This window comes from Meriones unguiculatus, chromosome 18 (genome assembly GCF_030254825.1).
Source record: "Meriones unguiculatus strain TT.TT164.6M chromosome 18, Bangor_MerUng_6.1, whole genome shotgun sequence".
Lineage (NCBI taxonomy): Eukaryota > Metazoa > Chordata > Mammalia > Rodentia > Muridae > Meriones > Meriones unguiculatus.
Window position 1 is genome coordinate 9,829,968 of NC_083365.1, and position 14,871 is coordinate 9,844,838.

Here is a 14,871-nt window from a genome sequence, read left to right on the forward strand (position 1 = left end):
TCTGTGTCTTAGGGCCTAGAGTCAACCCTGTAAAGCTGTGTATGTGTGGGTGTGAGAGTATGCAAGTGTACATACATGTGTTTGCATATAATGTTGAGGTTTTAAAATGTGTTCATTGCGGCCAAGTATGGTGGTGTTCATTTGTAATCCTAGCACTCGGCATGCTAAGGCAGTAGATTTCCTTAAGTTCCAAACTGCACAGTGAGTTCCAGGTCAACTACACAGGAAAACCTTTTCTCAAAAAGAGGAAGGTATCTATCTCGTTCTGTTATATTTATGAGAGGTGCACTTATTGCTCTCCAAAAGCAAGTAACAGCTGTAGAATCGCTGACCTCCCACCACAACCCTCTTTCTCTGAAATGTGCACCGCTAGAGCTAGGTAATATAATCTTACCATTTGGGTGGCTAAGGCAGAGGGACTGTCACTTGAGGTCACCTGGCTGGCCTGGAGTACACGGTAAAGCCGTCTTTACAAAAACAACAAAATCCAAAAACCACTCTTATTAACAAGGTATTTGTTGTGCCTGTATAGACACTTGCATATAGATACATTTTATATATGTGTATACAAATATGTACATACAACATATGTGTACACATTCCGGTGTGTGAGCTCAGGCCTGTGTGCGTCCTGGTGCAACTGTGCAGACCAGAGAACAGTCGTAGATGGTGGCCCTCACCTTCCTCCTCTTTTGAGGCAGACCTTGTAAACATGTCCGTGCTGACAGTCCTCGTTGGTTACCCTTGGGCGGGATTGTCTTGTTACTGCCTCTGGGTCTGCGTGATAGGTGTTACACTTTGTCAATAAAATGGATGACTCATAGCTCACACAGGCACTCTCCCAGGCAAGTGTTGTGCTGTCAGTAGCCCGTGACTCAGGTCTTGTCTTGCACTTGGCTCTTTGTGTATATGAGTAACGAGTTCTTTGGACTAGATCACCGATCTTGAAAACGCTGTGTCACATACACCAAGTACAGACAGATACCACTAAACTCTCTTGTCAATGGTTCCGCCATTTTTCAGATCCACTGACGGTGGTTAGCCTCATAGATACTGGACACCATCAGTTGTCTTTTTGTTGTTATTGTTTTTTGAGACAGGGTTTCTCTGTGTAGCCTTGGCTGCTTTGGACCAGACTGGCCTCAAACTTATATCGATCTTCCTGCCTCTGCTTCCCTGAGTGCTGGGATTAAAGGTGTATGCCACCATACTCAGCTTCTTTGGAAATTTTTAAGAAAGTACAACCTCTTTAACAACTCTGACTATTGTCAGCTTTTAAAGCATTGCCATAAACTGGGAGTGGTAGAACTTGCCTATAACCCCAGCACTTGAGAGCTTAAAGCAGAAAGATTGCTGCAAGTTCAGAGCCAGGGTGAGATGCTATCTAAAAACACCCCACCCCAAATACAGAGCAGAGGGGCTGAAGCCTGTAAGCTGAGAATTCAGGAGGCAGAGGCAGACCGATCCCCATGGGTGAGGCCAGATAAGACTGCCAGAGTGTTGGGATTATAAGCATATGCTTTTCTTACTGGCTTATATGATATCTACGTATATAATGACTAAAAGTCTTTATTCTGGTGTACGTATTATAAATATCTGTCTCTCTCTGGCACAGTGGCTCAAGTCTTTAATCTTAGCACTCAGGGTGCAGAGGTAGGAAGATCTCTAGGAGTTTAAGGCCATCCTGGTCTATGTAGAGAGCTCCAAAGGCTCCATAGAGAGGTCTTGTCTCAAATAATAATAATAAACAACAATAAATCTCTACCTTTAAGTCCACTTCTTCTTAAAACGCCTTGCTTTGTTTTGTTTTTTAATTTTTTGAGACAGTCTCACTGTGTAGCCTGGGTTGCCTTGAACTAAGTAGACCAAGTTGTCCTCAAACTCAGAGATCCCCCTGCCTCCGCCACTCTAGAACTGTGATTAAAGGTGGGCATCACCATTTCCAGCTAACTCCTTGTCTTTTAAACTATTTTTTTCTGTGTGTATGCCTTTTGATTCAGGTCATGTTTAATTTTTACAACACCAAATTTGTCAGTTTTTTCTTTGGCTTCTGAATTGAATCTTGTTTCTTTCTAATTTTTAGGGGGAAAATGCATTCATTTATGATTAATATATATATATATATTAATACTGTATATACATATACTGTATATATATTAATACAGTATATATATATATATATATACTGTAGTTCTATTATAGAAAATTTAGCAGTACTGCCTAACTTGGTGACACACACACACACACACACACACACACACACACACACAAACACCTGTAATCCCAGCAGAGGCAGGAGAATTTCTGTGAGTTCGAGGCCAGCCTGGTATAAAAATAAAAAAATAAAGTGAGCAGTACTGACAGACAGCAGTGAGCTGCGGGGGCTAGAGGCCTGGTTCAGCTGGCAGAGCTTTGTCTAGCACTCTTGAATCCTTGTTTATTTTTGTTTTGTTTTGTTTTGTTTTGTTTTGTTTTGTTTGGAACAGGGTTTCTCTGTGTAACCTCGGCTCTCCTGGATTTTGTAGATCTGGCTGGCCTCGATCTCACAGAGATCCACCTGCCTCTGCCTCCCAGAGTGCTGGGATTACAGGCAAATTCCTGGGTTTGACTCCCAGCACTGTATAAATTAATTGGGCTTGGTGGTGGTTGCCTGTAATCCAGAATTGTGGAAGTGGGAAGGTGAAAGGTTCAGGGTCTTCCTTAGCAACATTGAACCTAAAACCAAACCTGGACTAGGAGGAAGAAACACTTTTTGTTTTTTGTTTTTGGAGACAGGGTTTCTCAGTGTAACAAGCCCTGGCTATACTGGACCAGGCTGGCCTTGAACTCACAGCCATCTCCCTGCCTCTACCTCCCCAAATGCTGGGATTACTACCATACCCACCCTGGTCGTGATCTTCTCATCAAACCCAGAGCTTCATATTTTGGCTAATCTTGATGACCAGCTTGCTCCAAGGTCCCTTTCTCTATCTTACAGGCAAGTTGTCACTCCCACCTGGCATTTACAAGGGTTGTAGAGATCTGAACTCAGGTCTTCTTCCTTGTAAGCAAATACCTTGACCACTGAACTATCTCCTCAACCCAAATAAAAAACAAAAGCAAACAACAACCACAGGTTCCAGATTTGGCAGTCCTGACCAATCTTGAATTATCCATGTAGACTTCTCTGCTGGGTGACACCTCACCCAGGTTAGAAAGTGTTTCCTCAGGGCTGGGCACAGTGGCTCACACCTTTAATCCCAACATCCAGGGAGGTGATGTGAGCGTGAGGCCAGCCTGGTCTACAAAGTCCAGCACAATCAGGGCTACAAAGAGAAACCCTGCTCAGGAAAACAAAAAGAATAAGGTGGAAAAACATTTGAGGAAGATTCTCGTTTGGGCTTTCATGTGCCTGCACACACATATGTGCCCACACGTATGCAAACACATTCACAAATGTATATATACATCACACACACAAAAAGAAAAGAAAAGAACATCCAAATTGCTGACGTTCTTAGTATTTCTATCAACACTTTAACATAAGAACAGATATAGTTCATATATAAGTAGGTATTATTTGTAATACATATTGTGTAATATGTAATATATATATATGTGTGTGTGTACTGGGGATTGAATGGCCCTTATATGTATATACGTCCTATGCTAGTGTCCTGCCATAGGCCCTGATATATAACTATCTCTTTTTATTTAAAAAAGATTTTTAGATATGGTCTTATTATGTAGCCCCAACTGGTCCCTGCCTCAAACTTCTGAGTACTGTGAGATACAGCCATTACAGATATACACTAGTGTGCTGACTTTTTTCCTTTTGCTTTCAGAGATTGAATCCAGGCCCTTTTATGTGGTAAACAAATGTTCTATTATTGAGTTGTGGCCACATCCCCTGACCAGATCATCCTTGAAGACCTGTTGAACTGTTGAAGACACTCAAGAGCAGGAGGTCATTGTTGTGTACCAAGGAAACACTGGGTCCTTGAAAGCTTTCCGGAGAGATGCAGAGGCTGGTAGCATCTCCCTCCTTGATATCAAGGTGACGATTGGATGATTCTCTGAGGAGCACAAGGCATGCCCTTTGCGATGGATGAGAAGGTTCTGCTCCCACCACCATCCTCCCCTCTAGATGGCTCTGGCTACCCCTTGTGATGGAAACAGATGGCTAAACCTCTGGGCTTCAGGCCTCACCTAGGCATGTAAGCAGCAAATGTCATGCGGAGCTTTGCCTGAGGCCCTAATTCTCATGAGTCTCATTTGCTGTCTTGCCACAGGCACTTAAGAACTGAGTACAAACTTTCCGATGTTTTCAAAAAGAGGATGTCACAACAACTGAGCTCCTGAGTTGATTAGAGCACTGTGTGACTCGTCCACTAAGGTTAGTGGAGAAGAATGCACTATTGAAGCAGAGTTTCAAGTCAGATCACAGGAGTGCAGAAGGATGACGTTTCCCATCACTGCCTGCTTCCACCTTAGTTTATGAGTGTGATACAGGGTCTCAGCTGTTGCCTGACTTTGCTTCCTGAGAGCTGGGATTATAGACATCACCACACAAGGCACTCTTCCTATTTTCTGGAAGGTTGTATTGTCGAATGACAAGGTATGGGTGAAAAGGGGGACAGAGAATTAGGACCTGGGTGTGGTGGTTTATTACTGATTGAGCACTTAGGAGGTTCTCTGCAATTTGGGTATACCCTAGACTACAAAGTAAGTTGCAGTTCATCAAGAGCTATGTAGTCACACACACACACACACACACACGCCCAAAAAAAGGGCTGGGGGATAGAATTAGGAACCTTAATACAATCAAATTCTCATAACTTTGTTCTCAGGAAATTCCACTGAAATATCAACATACTGCTTAAAATTATCCTGCTAAGCATTCTCCAAAGGGGTAACCCCCACTCAGGAACACAAACATCACATGTTCTCACTCATCTGCAGACCTTAGCACTGAATCTCTAGATCTGTATGTTTAGATAGGAGTACCTGTAGAATCCAAGACACTTGAAAGGGACAATTGCTGGGGAACGAGGAGAACAATCTTAAGGGATAAGAGATAGTAGAGCACGGGTTATATAAAGGAAAAAGGGAATAATGGTGAGGGAGGGTTAGGCAAGAAGAGGGAAGGGAGGATAGGGCAAGGGAGAGGTTTTTAGAGTGGAATGACTAACTCTAAGGATACTTGAAAAAGCCATATGGAAATCTGCTATTTCAGAAACTTCATATATATCCATTTATGTGTATTAAATAAGGGAGTTTAATTGGAGTTACTCTACACAGGTGACTCATCCCAGAAGCCATAGGCTGCCAAGTGAAAAACCCAGCATTCATTTTCTGGTGTGTGTCTGCATGTACGTGAGTATTGGTGTATGCTGGTCATGGCATACACACAGAGATCAAAGGACAACTCTGGGAGTTGGTTCACCGCTTCCCTCATGAGGTCCAGGGATCAACTCAGATCACTGATATGAAACCACTGAGCCATCTCTTCCTGCCCTTCATCCTGACTTTAAGCATTTGCATCGTCAGTTGTCTCCTCTGACTCCTAGTGATAACTGAGTCTGAGTAGCAAGAGCCCATGTAAATCTTGTACAAGTCCCAGTGCCAATCTGTCCATTGTGATCCTGTCCTGGTTGCCATTCATGCAGTATTGCACTGTGGTCCACAAGTCAATAGAAGGTTACCAAGAGACTAAAAGGCAGGTAGCTTATATAGCTTGGATAAACAGGATAAAGGGTTAATTCACATCTAATGTAGGGTGATGGGAAATGGCTGGAGATTACATTACACTATGATGTAAACAACTTAAACCCAGAAAAAAAAAGTTAATGTAAAGTTTGTTCATGTGTGCCTCAGGGCACAGGCCACGATGCATGAGCCTTCTTGCCCACCCAAACATATTAACATTTATTACCAAAAATGTCCACTTAATATCCTCTGATTGCTTGACTATTGGTAACTGAAGCTGTAGACCGTGAGACTAAGGATGGGTATGGCTGGAGGGAGGGGGAGGAAGGTGGCAAAGGCATGTGCGCCTGCACAAATAATAAATAAGTAATAAAAACTTAATGCAGCCTGCTAGGCTAGTCAACAAAGTATCATGAGGTGGTGAACAAAGAATTGGAGAAGCTGGAAGCCTGAGATTAGGGTGCCACGTGACCTGGGGTACAGATGGCCATGTTCCTGCTGTGTGCTTACAGGGCTTTTCCTCAGGGTGTTCATATGGCTAGAGAGAGCCTTAGCTCATGCCTTAAGGCCAGCGATGCTGCCAGCTGAAGTCTCATCTTTTGTGACCTTGTAACCCATTGCCTGAAAGTCCTTTCTCCAAATAGGGTGAGAGGGCTTCAGCCTTGGAGCCTGAGGTCTCTACAGTCCACAACAGGCAGGTGCTCTGGTCTCAGCATGGCGCTCCCCAGCCACTAGAGAAGCTGCCATTCCTGAGGCAGGAGCACCTGGGAGGAACATGGGCTGTGTGGCAGAGGAAGAGAAAGCCTCAAGGAAGAGCTCTGAGTGAGGACTGTCTCGGAGTCATGAAGGGTGAAAGTCATTTTTCTACACCCAGACTCCAGCTGTGTGGCTCCCTCAGTTGCCGACTTCCTGTTGCTCTTGGGAGAAAGCCCAGGCTCCGTTGCCACAGAATCCCTGCCTGTTCCACTGCTCAGGCTCTCACCTGGCCGCCTGCTGATGCAATCTTACTGAGTTTCTCTTCCCAGCCAAGGAATTCCCCTTCACCTGTAGGCCCGTGCCCCATAACTTCCCACAGCACGTATCCAGCCAGCAGCTGTCTCACCCCCTCTCCCTCAGTTCAGGCTAAAAGTGCTCTTTCTCATCTTTGAGGTCTCAGCCGAGGCAGAGAAAGTCTGAGAGCTGCAGCCTGATATGTTTGTGCACGTGCAAACTATATCCCTGAGAGACACTGTGAACTGAAAACTGAATCTAAGTTTAGGTGGACTCTGAGCTCTTCCCACTCCCAAGATCCTCTAAAAATAGCCTGGCACTTAGAAAATCTGTCTTGTTCTTGAACACAAATATGCTCAGATCTGAATCCAACAGAAGAAGAAAAAAAAGGCATTACTGCCTGGGAGAAAAATCCATGGCTCTTAGCAGGTGACATGGGTGGAGGAGGCATTGTCTGAAAGGATTTTCTTTCCACTTAGAGTGCGAGCAATATGTCTCCTCCCACAGGCCTGAGCTCTGCACCAGAAACAAGGAGACGAGATCCCTGTGAAATCTGGCGATCACAAGGAGAAAAATGCAGTGTTGCACCATTTGTCCCTCATGTTCAAGATGAAGGTGCTGATGAGCCAAACACAGAGCAGTTTATAGTTCACACCCACAGCCCACTTTACTCAGTCTCTCCCAGCAAAGCTGTTTGTGTGGCTGTTGCTATAGGAACCAGATGTGATTAAATGGTTCATCGGATTCAGCTTCCATGGACTGGTCTTCTAAAGTTGAGTTGGAATGATTCTTTGACTTTCAGGTGTTTTTGTTGTTGTTGTTGTTGTTGTTGTTTTGTTTTTTTGAGACAGGGTTTCTTTGTGTAGACTTGGCTGTCCTGGACTTGTTTTGTAGATTAAGCTGGCCTTGAGCTCACAGAAATCTACCTGCCTCTGCTTCCCCCGAGTGCTGGGGTTACAGGTCTGTGCCACCACGCCTGACAGACTTGTTTTATTTTGGCAGTAGTATTGGCATGCTGGGTGGAAGGAGGCTATGACCACCACTGGATCCCACGTGCCTCTGAACTCTGAATCATATTATGAAAAAGAGCTATGGAGAGCTGCACTCTGCAGCCTCTGCCTCCTCCTCCTCCTCCTCCTCCTCCTCGTCCTCCTCAACAGGGTCTCACTACGTAACCCTGGCTGGCCAGGAACTTGCTATATAAACTACGGTGGTCTCAAACTCCAAGTTCCTCTCAGCCTGTGGAATGCTGACATTAAAGATGAGCAGGGCCACACCTGGCCTCACAACCGTCTTGTTCACAGCCTGTTCTCCTTGCTGTCTGTTCTGTTTATAAAAACATTCACCAAGGAGGTGACTTCTCTGTAACCTTTCCAAGCTCCTCCTGCTCTCATTTGTGCAAAGTGAACAGTTCCCTGGTGAGAGTCTAAGGAGACATTGCCTCCTTAGCTGCCCAGTGAGGTATGCCATTGTTTCCTCCTGGGTTCAGCCCTCCAAGTCACCATCTGTAGAACATGGATGAGCAGATGCTACTTAGAGATTGTGTCTGTTTTCCTTCCAGAAATGCCCTCCAGCAACAAGTGTATGGCAACAAGATTTGTTAGCAACAATGTAGGAGCCAGAGCAATGAGCTTTTAAGGAGCTGAGCTCAGATTTGGACCTTGTTTGGTCTGTTTGCTATTGCTAGAGACTTAGTAAGTTATGAAGAAAGGAGAGTTGGGTTTGCCTGTGGGGCTCTGATAACCTTCTTACTAGAAGATGGTGTATCATGTGGCAAGGGAGGGTGTGCTGTGACCTCAGAGGAAAGCTACTCCCTAGAAAACCTGGTGAGTCTCAGTACTGTCAGGCTGGTAGAAGGATTGGAAACTCAAGGCTAGCCTGGACTAGTGTGAGGGGAAAAAATAAAAACAAGGAAGAAAAAAGGAAGGAAGGAAGAATGGAATCCACTGGGCCACACTTTACTGCTCACATAAATGAGGCGGTGTACCCTTGAGAGACAGACTTCATTCCCCACCTCCTCTCTCTCTCTTCTCCTCATTTTTTGAGAAGAGGTCTCATGTAACTGATAGTGTCCTCAAATTCAATCCTTAGCTGAGGCTGGCTTGAATTTGAGATCTGCCTGCCTCTGCCTCTCAGGCACTGGGATCCCAGGAACCACTACCCTGCTCAGCTAGGGTAGATGCTCAGCCCCTTCTTAATGTCTCACTCCGTCCCACTTTTCAGCATCTCACTGTGCAGATGGAGTTTCAAGATGAGTATTGGAGGGAATAAACCTGGGTAATTTTCCTTTTTTCCAGCTGATTTCTGATTACTAATACAGTACCCAGATCCCTTTTGAGGCTGGGAGAACTTTTTTCTCCCAGTTATTGGAAATGTCATCAGTGGGCAGTGGAATGAAAAGCAGCCTTTTCTTGGAGCTATCCTTCCTTTTCTCCTTCCTTCCTTCCTTCCTCCCCCCCCCTTCTTCTTTCTTTCTTTCCAAGCATCACACAGATTACACCTAGGCCGCCAGGGTGCAGGGGCAAGTGAATTCAGCCCCTGATCTCTCTCACACTCTCTGATACACCACTCACGTCAAGACACCTCTGAGAGGCCACCCAGTGGCTGGAGGCCTGGATGAGACTTCCTCATAGTCCAGCTTCTGCTTAGCCCCACTCCTCCCTCCTGCCCCCTCCCTGTACTGCTCGGCAGGGCTCTCAGTAAGGAATCTGTACTTCAAAGACTATTTCAGGATCAGCTTTCTAAGATGCAAATCTGCACTTCCCAAAGGAGGGACCTTCCTAATATTTACAGTTCATCTTTAGGGAGAATTATTTCATATTTGATCTTCTGCTTAAGATATGAAGAAAAAGCAGGGCATTGGTGGCACATGCCTTTAATCCCAGCACTTGGGAGGCAGAGGCAAGCGGGTCTCTGAGTTAAGTCAACCTGGTCTACATGGTGAGTTCCAGGACAGCCAAGGCTACACAGAAAAACCCTGTCTTGAAAAGAGAGAGAGAGAGAAAGCCTATCTCCTCCTCCAGTACTGACCATACTGGTTCTGAGTTAGGGCCAGGAAACAATGAAAGAATCTTTCCTGACACCCAGAAAGGTTAAGCAGAAGATGTTTTCTGTCCCTGGATATGAACCAAGATAGAATATGAGTTATTCACATATTCTAAGAAAACCACCGGAAAAGCTATTAGACAACATGGCAGAGCAGAGGCAACAGTCATGAGACTTGACCTGCTGGCTTAAATTACACTTGTCCAGGCCCTTCTGCATTTCTCAATGATTTCACTTCAGTGTCTCAGGCAAATTCAAACGTCCTAGTTAAATACACTCACTGTCTGGGCCTCAGATAGTTGGGAAATGCTTCATGAAGCTGGCTGTGATAGTGTATGGCTGCAGTCTTAGCACTCCGGAGCTAAAGTCACAGAATTCTGAGTTCATGACCAGCCTGAGCTGCCTGGCAAAGTGTTCTCAATAGCCTTGAAGTACATGCCTGTTATTCCAGCGTTGAGGAGGTAGAAGCAAGAGGATCATGAATTTAAGGCCAGCTTGGGCTTCATGGGCAATTTGAGGCTAGCCTGAGCTATATGAGAGCCTGATTCAAAGGAAGAAAACGGGTTTGCAAATGTAGTTTATTACGATGTTTCTCATATTTCCTGTGGTTAATTTACACAGTGAGGACTATATTTTCTTTAATCATGGCCTCCTGAAAGGTACAAGAGTTCTTCATGCTTTATAACTAAGCCTTTGACATTTGGTCTAGAGCTGAAAACATCAAATAATTTCTAAGCTGCAGTATTTTTATTTGTGTTTATTTACTTGCGGGGTGTAGGTGTGTGGTGCTATGGCCAACATGTATAGATATCTGAGGACAACTTGCAGCAGTCACTTCTCAGGGGCTGAATTCAGGTCTCCAGGCTTTGTGGCAAGCTCCTTTTCCCACAGAGCTATCTCACTGGCCCTATAGTTTTATTTAAAAACTGACACGTATAATCCATTGCACTAGTTAGCGTTAAGTGTCACCTTGACACAGTCTAGACTCACCTGGCATGGGAGTCTCAACTGAAGAGATTCCCCAGCTCAGACTGGGCTGGAGTCATGCCTGTGTGGTCTTGATTGCCAACTGCTGTAGGCCAGCCTGTGGGCAGCACCGTTTCCTGGGCAAGTGCTCCTGGGCGAGTGCGTTAGGAAGCTAGGTAGGTACGGGCCATGACCGAGTTGCTAAGCAACGTTCCTCCATGGTTTCTGCTTCAAGTTCCTCCATGAGTTCCTACCCTGATTCCCCTCGTTAGTGGACTGTGCCTGGAAGGGTAAGCCAAATAAGCCCTTTGCCACCAGCCGCTCATGCCCTGAGTTGTTTGTAAGGAAAACAACCGCAGGTAGGTTCATACAAATGAATAATCAAAACTTCCCACAGGCTAGGTACCATGGTAATGTTTTACATGCAGGTTATGTGTTAGCTTCGTGTCCAGTGTGAATTCACTGGAGACAGCTAAGGAGCCTGTGCACTAAGCACCATTATCATTGCTATCAAATTACTGGAGAACCTGTTTGGTGGATTTTAGGAGTGCTGAGTAGCTTGTGCAGTTGTCATTTACTCTGAATTTAGACACTTTGATTCCAGTTTTGCGTCACAAGATTTTTGTTTCCAGAAAGCAGGAAACAGAATGTATACAGGATATGTAGCCTTCACACACACACACACACACCATGCACTCACATGCACACACTACATGCACACACACATACACACACACACACACACATATGCAAACGTGCTGCATCTATTTTGGTTCCTCTCAGTCCTCTGGAGCCATCTGTATCATGGCATTTGGAGAGCTGCTTTGGCTGGGTCTCTTGTGCTGCTGGAGTAGCTGTGGAGAAACAGGACAGTGTGGTTACAGACCTCTTTCATATCCAGGAGGTCTGAGAAATGCAAGCTCATCTGGGAAGGCTGAAGCAGATCAAGGAGAGAATGCTTCTTATGTAAAAAGGTGAAATTCTATATTCTTTAGAAGGAGGCAACTTCGAAAATTACAGGGTGTGTTTGGAAAACATTTTACTTCCTCCTTTTATATTTAGATTCAGACTGAGCTAAAAGTTGCCTGGTGCTTTTGTGTAGGGAGGAAGGAGGTTTAAGACAGGCTCTTTTGTAGCCAAGATTGGACCAGATCTTTCTGTCATTTCCCTGGTGCCAAGATCACAGCCAGGAATACCCATACCCAGCATCTGTACCCATTTAGTCAGTTTTCAGGTTTTTGATTAGCATACAGAGTAACAGGCACAGTCTACTTTGTTTTGGTTGACTCTTCTCAAGGTCCTGGCCAACCTCTGATCCCCTCCCCCACTTTCCATCTTAACGTGTTCTCTTACCCTCCCCATCACCTTCCCTTAAAGCCTGCTGTCTCTCCTCATGGCTCCTTTCCTGCTCATATTCTTTACCCACATAAGTACACACATGCAAAACCGGATACTAGGCTCCACGGGGAGAGAGTCTGCAGTATTGTCTGTGTCAAAATTACTGTGCTTAATATATCCAGATGCACACATTTTCAAGAAAATTCATTTTCCTTTATGGCTGACTAGAGTTCTATTTGGTACATGCATCATGCTTACATTATCTGTTTATGTACATCTAGGTTAATTTAATTGACTTACCTCAAGTTATGTTAAGAGAGTGCTAATGATGGAGTTAGCGTGCTACTGGCACGAAAACAGACACTTAGACCGGTAGAACGTAACAGAGGGCCAAGAAATAAACACATTCAGGTAGGGACCCTAGATTTTGATGAAGAGGTTAGAAACATATACTAAAAATAACAAAAGGAGCTAGTGAAACTGGACCGCACCTGCAGAAAACACTAACATCCCACTAGAAACACGACCCTCAGAGGCTGTCTCCCCACTCTGTTTGCTGTGTTCCCTCAGCAGATGGTTTTCTTTGCTGTGCAGAATCTCTTTAAATTCATGTATCCCACTGTAAGTCCCTGGGGTTATTTCCCAAGCCATATCTTTCACCCTGCACAACAGCAAATTCCACTGGCTGAAGACGTGTTTAGGGGTCAAGAGCATTCACTGCTTTTGCAGAGGCAACACCCTCTTGTGGCTCACAAATCACACTCATGCACACACTCCCTCACACATACACACACACATGCATGCACAAGCACACACACAGATATACAAAGAGACAGACACACACATGTACACACGCACAGACAAATCTTTCTATAAAGAGAAAATAAAAGGAGAAAATAAAAAATGTGAAGCAAAGACTTTCATTTAAAATCTGAGATGCTAGCTGGGGGTGGTGGTGCACATCTGTAATCCCAGCACTAGGGAGACAGAAGCAGTCAGATTTCTGTGAGTTCAAGGCCAGCCTGGTCTATAGAGTGAGTTCTAGCACAGCCAGGGCTACACAGAGAAACTGTCTCAAAAAAAAAAAAGAGAAAGAGAAAACGAAAGAAAGAAAAGGAAGGCAGGAAGGCAGGAAGGCAGGAAGGCAGGAAGGCAGGAAGGAAGGAAGGAAGGAAGGAAGGAAGGAAAAAGAAAGAAAAGAAGAGAAGAGAAAAGAAAGGAAAGGAAATGGAATGACCTCACGATGTGAACATCAGCCAGAACTTTCTGGAAAGGACTGTAACGTGGGTTGTGGGTCAGACAGAAGCTTCACAGGATGTGCTGCTCAGGGAGAAATGGACCAGAACTCACGACCAACCTCTTTGAACAAGGGCTGGCGTTCAGTCTGTGGCTTTTAAAAAGACTGTGATGTTGTTAATTACAGCTGTGTCTATTTGTGACTGCCTGTGAGTGCCTGTGGAAGCCAAAGGTAATGGATCCTCCTGGAGCTAGCGTTATAGGCAATTGTGGCTGGCCTGACACAGGTGCTGGGAACTGAAGTGAGGCCTGACCGGAGAGCGGCTCGGATCTCAAATGCTGAGCCATCTCTCCAGCCCCAGGCAGGGGTTTTGAATTTGCTCAAGAACAAACCCTTATGGAGAGGAATGAATTGACAGCGTCTGGCTATAGGACCACCAAAATGGTCCTATAAAACAAACATACAACAAACAAACCAGAAAGGTGATACCAGGGATAACACTGTAAAAAAATATTTGAAGAAACAGTGTCTGTATGCAGTCTAGGCTAGCCTTAAGCCTGCTGCTCAGCTCTGACTGGCCTCAAACTCATGATCTCATATCTCAGCTTCCATGTGCTGGGATTACAGGAGTGTACCATTCCCACAGCTGTGCGCATGGAGAGGACCTCAGAGGACTCTGCTATTGCTCTCGCACACTTCCCTCTTGCTTCTGCCCCTTCCTCCCCACTCTTTTTTAAAAATAAAATTACAGTTATTTTAAAAAGATATTAACATAGGGTCTCATGTAGTCCAGGCTAGCTTGCTGTGTAGCAAGCCTTGAGCTTCTGAAACATTCACCTTCATGCCCACCTCTTCTTTTGTTTTTGTTTCCATGAGAGCTAATGAGCCAAGTGAGGCAAGAGGGAAGAGTTTTGACAATATGGCCTTGTCAGGAGAATAGGGAAGTAGAAGCCGTACAAGTGTCACCACAGTAAAGGTTGAGACAGACTAAATGTCTATCGGACTGATAAACAGTTGTTATGAGGCAACAATCCCAGTGTTTTCTTCCTGGTTTGGGATGATGTAATTGTCAGGGACACTGTAGAGGGAAAGTTCTTTTCTTTCAGATTTCCTGCCTAAAACATGTATGTGGAAGACAAGCAATGTGGCTCAGTTGGTAGGGTGCTTGCCTAGCATGTATGAGGCCCTAGATTCAATCCTCACCAACACGTATACCAGCCATGGTGATTCACAGAAATGGAAATAAGAGGATCAGAAATCAAGGTCATCCCTGGGTACACAGCACTTTGAGTCCAACCTGGGCTACATGAGACCCCTTCTAAAAAGAAAAGAAAAAAAAAAGATACATGTTAATTGTTTTCTAACTAAGTCATTTTAAAATGTAGAAAAAGTCTTTTAAAGTAAAATCTTTTTTAAAAAATTATTTTATGAGTATGAGTATTTCACCTGTATGTCTCTCTATGCACCACATATGTACCTGAGATCCCTGGAGAAAGGGTGTCAGAGGCCCTACAACTAGCATTATAGACAATTGTAGGCTGCCATGTGGGTGCTGGGAATCAAATCCAGGTCCTCTGGAAGAGCAGCCGGTGCTCTTAACCACTGAG

General features: G+C 44.7%; 1 protein-coding gene and 1 long non-coding RNA gene across 10 annotated transcripts in view; one reads left to right on the forward strand and one right to left on the reverse strand.

Moving 5' to 3' along the window:
- The window catches only part of Shld1 (shieldin complex subunit 1), a 165,683-nt gene that overhangs the window by 125,489 nt on the left and 25,323 nt on the right, over positions 1-14,871 (reverse strand). The gene's annotated exons all lie outside the window — the stretch shown is intronic.
- Positions 1-14,871, forward strand: part of LOC132649050 (uncharacterized) — a 30,029-nt gene that overhangs the window by 1,098 nt on the left and 14,060 nt on the right. For 2 of the 4 annotated variants that reach the window (XR_009587473.1, XR_009587471.1), the window contains exons 2-3: positions 3,825-4,597; positions 5,281-5,351. This is a non-coding gene — a long non-coding RNA (uncharacterized LOC132649050). The remainder of the gene's footprint in view (positions 1-3,824; positions 4,598-5,280; positions 5,352-14,871) is intronic. The other 2 variants (XR_009587474.1, XR_009587472.1) reach the window with 2 other exon arrangements.